Below are 6,018 nucleotides of genomic sequence, written 5' to 3' on the forward strand. Positions count from 1 at the left end.
TAATTTACTTTGATTAACCTCAAAGTTGCAGACAAGACTTGCAACGGAAGGTTCTACTACGTCGATGGCGTCGGCTGCATTACGGTCGAACAGTCTACGATGGTCTTCTGCGCCGCCAAGACCTTCTGTTCCGACTTGGGAGCTAGACTGCTGATTCCCCGCAACTACACCGCCTTCAGGGCTCACCTGTCCAACTCCACGATCTTCCTCACCAGTGAGTACCGCCAAAGGGTTGCCTCGGTAAGCCAGTCTTTCGAGACGTCATTAACTAAAGTCTTCCACATCCTGTCTCTAGTGCATAGAAAAAAAGAAAAAAATTGCAATGTCTTCTCGGGAATGTATTGTATGTTCAAAATTAAGATGAAGTCGATCTTCTTTGCCAAAGATCTTTCATTTGCGAAAGATATCTATTAGATCATGAAAGGAAAAAAAATTCCATTTTTGATATTATGGCTAATCATTTTTTTTTTAACTTTGTGAATTTTAATACATTTGCCCTGAAGAAGGCTTTACTCCATTACATTGCAAACGATATTCAGTAGCCTGGAGATCAAAGTCTAGAGAACACTTTAGGCAGACGAGCTTAACCCTGCGCGTGAGAAGACCTTGCATTCTCTAGACCTTGCTGGAAATAAGGGTCAACTTGAGCTTTCAATATTCCAGATCGAGTTTACTGGATAGGGATGGAAAACCATGTGTGGCTCGATGGAACCGCCATCCCTAACGACTGCTGGGAGAAGATCCTGGCTAATGAGCCGAATTACACTGGAAAATGTGGCGATGTTAGAAACCAGGGTGGCCGGGGACTTTGGGACGGATCCTGCATATCTTTGAGCAGCCTCATTTGCATGAAGGTGCCTTAACGGAGAAGGTGAGAAATGATGCTATGGCTGATTCACATCAATGGTGGATCTGATGTCTAGGCCCAGTCCCTTACGACGCTTCTGAGTTGGCTTGTTGATAAAGCCAGTTCACCAGCGGCTGGAAACTCTCAGTCTCTCGAGAGTTCACATAGGAAGGATGTATACCTCTACTGAGAGATACGTCTTTCAAAAGTATCCCTCAGGAGAGGTGGAACATACATGCTGCCTATGTGAACTCTCGAGAGAGACTGAGAGTTGCTAGTCCTATGATTGGCTTATCAACAGCAATCAGGAGCGTCGTAAGGGACTAGGCCTAGACATTAGATGCACGGTTGATGTGAATCTACTATAGTATCACTGGGATCCTTAAATTAGTTTCTCTGCAACTCTGACACTCCAGTGTGTCCACACTACTTCGTTATGAATTGCCTCACTCATCCTGAGTGAAGAATACTTTTCTTGTGTCTCTCAATGGCCAAGATGTTTCAGTGCACAAGATGGCTACTTGTATAGATCAGGTTCATTAGGTCTGTTTTGTATTTAAGATTTTTTTTTAATCAGCTGAGTACATATTTTTGGTTTTTGTAATTTTTGTACATTGGGTACTTTGTGTACTTTGAGATCACTTTGCCTATTGGGTACATGTAGTCCTTTATCCTTTTTTTTTGTATATTGGATATAATGTGTATTTTGCGATCACTTTGCCTATTTTTTGTATATTGGGCACATATCGTCCTATAAATTCTTGAAAATGAAAAGCACCTAAGATAAAGCGTATGTACTCTCTATACTTTGCTTACACATAAGAATATTACGTAATGCATTACCTGAATAATCCTAAACTGACAACTGAATAAATATTTCTTAAACAAACTGAAACTTTTATTCTTATCCTGAGCCCAGGAATCCACAATACATTATCATTTTTTCCGTGCCGTTTATATCCTGCTCGGGGAATAATATTCTAGCTACTAATTCTTTCAGAGCCCGTTTTTTGCTCATTCAGACATACGGAAACATTACCAAAGGGTGTCTGTCGGGACCCTTCGGCTCCTATAGTATAGATCCCTTACGACGTTCCTGATTGGCTGCTGATCAGCCAATCACAGTGCTATAAACTCTCAGTCTCTCTCTCTCCTCTCTTCTCTCTCTCTCTCTCTCTCGAGAGAGAGAGAGAGAGAGAGAGAGAGTTCACATTGCCAGGATGTATGTTCCACCTCTCCTGAAGGAGGACTTTTGAAAGTACGGATAAGAATGCTGTAGGTGACCTTCACGTGCACGAAAAAATGAGAGAGAGAGAGAGAGAGAGAGAGAGAGAGAGAGAGAGAAAGAGAGAGAGAGAGAGATAAGATAGGAGCTACGCAGATCTAATGGCTCCTCCAAAGTTGCCGTAAAGCAACGGGTTAAATTGAAGCGGTGAGTGCAAGTGGGCCTATCACATGAAGTGTTCATTGAGAGGGAATTTTTTTGCTTTTAAGGATATATATTATATTTCATTGAACAAATTTAGAGTAAGGATGATTTCATGAACTGCTGAACACTACATCACAAAAGTACACACGCGCACTCTCTCTGATTTTCATTACTCCACCCAAAAATAAATTTCTGATTGAAAAAAAGAAAATTGACTTCGGGAAAAATGCCCTCAAATAGTCTGCTTCTCGTCCACTTCTTGGAATGTACGATGCGGTCGTTCAACTCTCTAAATCTAACCTCCAGTCTAAAAAATTTTGCAAACCCGAATTCAGCCTACGAATCGTACAATCCACGGCCATTATGAATCGTCATTCGTTAGCGTCATAATAATCTTTTGTTATTTGTAAATTACATTCTTTCCGTCACTGTTTTTGCTGATTCATTAATTTTTCTTCTTTGCATTCTGTGAGTAGCTAAGATTTTTTGGGGTATCTGGTAATCATTGTAACAAACGACTGATCATTTGTAGTATGGACTTGAAGTGAAGTATGATTTCAAGTTGCTTTGTTTGTTTGTTTGTATGGTGCTTTTACGTTGCATGGAACCAGTGGTTATTCAGCAACGGGACCAACGGCTTTACGTGAGTTCCGAACCACGTCGAGAGTGAACTTCTATCACCAGAAATATACATCTCTCACTCCTCAATGTAATGGCCGAGAATCGAACCCGCGACCACCGCGATGTGTAGAACGCACCATACCAACCACGCCACCGAGGCGCTTTCGAGGTACTTTGGATTCACAACGATGCCTCATTACAAAAACATGGTACTATAACCCTCTATACATAAATCCAGTCTTAAGAGCGTTTCCAGATATTTCATGCTATTTTTTAACTTCTTGATTGATTGCAATATCCACGATATTGAAGATGCAGATGACGAGTAATTTCATGATCGTCCACCTAAAATGGAAGGACGAATATAGAGGACCATAAAGAGAAGAAGTCAAGGGATGGAAGACATCTACCTATACTCTGTTTTTTTCCATCTGTCCACCGGCCTGTGGTGTTTGCGTATGGCAACACTTCGTCCCAGGATTTAGATAGTTACGCTATGTGTAAGTTTTAGGTAAATAAAAGGATAGCTGGGTGTACATTTGCAACTGAAAAGTGTTTTGAATAATTTACTGTATGCGATTACACCGTATATTCGAAATAAAATGTTATTATAATTGTTGAATGTAAGCTGAAGTAACTATCTAAAGCTCGGGACGCAGTGGTTACCATAGCAGACACCACAGATGGAAAAAACCGAGTATAGGTATAATATTAATTCGTAGTGTTGGGGGGAATGACGTCCGTGAAAGATGAGGGAGAGAAGGCAAGGGGTAGAAAAGAAAACTGTAAGAAGTTTATTGATAAAGGATTTGTAACTGTTGCTTCTTAAAATCTCACCTGGAAAATCTTTTGTTTTGACCCCAGCGGACAAGATTTTGTTTGCAACCTTCATTTCTCAAAATAACGCCTGGAAAATCTTTGTTTGACCTCAGGGAAGATCACCGTAATTGACATGCATATAAGACCCCATAGATTGTATTGGCTGTCTTAGTTGTACATCAGAATTTAAAGCAGACGGTTTCGGTATACAAGTGATTCAAGACTTTTTATATCTTGTTTGCGGCACAGACTGTGACGCAATAATCATGCCAAGTAACTGTGCGGTTTATGGGAGTTTTAACAGGAGAACAGACGGTTCTGGAGTTTCATTTTTCATATTTCCAAAAGACGACCATTTCAGAAAAAAATGGATAAGTTCACGTCGTCGTGCTGATAAAGTTAATCCCAGCAATGCGGTCATTTGTTCAACCCACTTTACTTCAGACGACTACATTGACGATAAGAAATCTCGCTTGCTTGGAACTGAAACCCCTAGAAACAAAAGACCTTCGAAAAAGAATGCAGTTCCTTCATTAAACCTCTACAGCAAAGGCAAGTAATATTTTTATTAGTATTTGAATGGATACAATGAATAAAGGTGCGTACCTATTGGGCATTATCTGTATACTCTCAGACACATTATGTATATATATATATATACATATACATGTATTTTACACACACACACACACACACACACACACACACACACCATATATATATACTATATATATATATATATATATATATATATATTTATATATATATATATGAATATATAAAATTTAGCTCTGGAATCAACGGATCGATTCGGTAGAGCAGAAAAACGTGGCTTTAAGAGAACCGAGCAAGACCTTCTGAGAGATGAAAGTGCAGCAACAGGAGACAGTTTAACTTCTCATAACGATAACATTGCAGCAACTAGTTTAGAAACCACAGTAGGTATTGAGACTATCATCGTAGTGGAAAGTAATGCGTTTTCACATGAATTAGTAATAAGCAAGTTTCCAAAATTGCAGGAAAAAATACATATATTGAGGCAGAAGTCAATAATTGTTTGCAAGCCCATGTGAAACATCTTGAAGAAAACAATGCTGATAAAGTTAGAGCTATGGTAGGAGATATTTTAAAACGAACCCTATTTTTAGTGTAACGCAATTAGATGCTTTATTGAAAAAAAAAAAAAAAACCTAAGCATTGGACAGACGACGATATACCTTCTGCTTCTACGCTGTAATCATTTAAGGGATATCAAAGGATTTCCACTGCCCTCAGTAACTACTCTCCATGACATCAGTTTTGTCATTCATGAAAAACAAAGCTGAAACTTTTACTGTAGAAGAGAGGCTAGCCGTAATATCTTTCGATGAAATGAGCATTACAAAGCATTGGAGTTACTATAAAGGAACAGATAGATTGTATAAACCTCATGGAAAACAATTCAGTTTGTCATGCTGAGGAGTCTGATAAACCCATCTTTTGCGATTTTGACAAATCATGTGTCCATGAGATTATAATAGGAATTACTGAGGCAGTAGAGAATGCAGGCTACCTCGTTATTACAATTGTTCATGATCTAGGGCCGAACAATCTTAAATTATGGAAGGCTTTTATGGTTGACCCAGTGAAATCAAAGAAAGTTTCAATAGAAAATCCAAGTCATGATAGGGAGATATTGTTATTTGCCGATGCCCCATACACGATAAAACTTAAAAGAAACCATTTTATAATGAAGGGGTTCTGTTCAAAGATGGGACACTGATTTCGGATTCTTGTATAAGGGAAGTGTTAAGATAGACGCGAATAGAATATGGTCTAGATTACAAGATTAGTGAAATTCACATAAACTTAGAAAACACTGAACTTCAACGGGTAAAATACTCCGTGCAGCTGACGTCAAGTACCTGTGCTAAGTCTATTGAATTTTTAGGAGAGAGGGGCCTTTTAAGAAGCAGTAACTGGAAGGTTACTGCGGAATTTATCTTTGTGATAAATAACTGCTTTGATATGATGAATTAATCATGCATGATTGGAACGTAAAATCCAGGAATGCTTATGAACAGACTTGGACACAGAAAACTCTTATATAAAGTTACCAATGTAATGACAAAAATGAGAGTATGCAACGCAAGATCAAGCACACTTTATAATTTCTAAAAGGGCGTGACTTTATCGTGTCACTCACTAGTGTGTCTATATGAGATGCTAATAAGAAATTATAATGTAGAATATATTTTAATACGAAAATTGAGTCAGGACCCACTAGAACATTTTTTTGGACATTGCAGACAGATGAGTGGAC

The sequence above is a fragment of the Macrobrachium nipponense genome, chromosome 20 (genome assembly GCF_015104395.2).
Source record: "Macrobrachium nipponense isolate FS-2020 chromosome 20, ASM1510439v2, whole genome shotgun sequence".
NCBI classification, from domain to species: Eukaryota; Metazoa; Arthropoda; class Malacostraca; order Decapoda; family Palaemonidae; genus Macrobrachium; species Macrobrachium nipponense.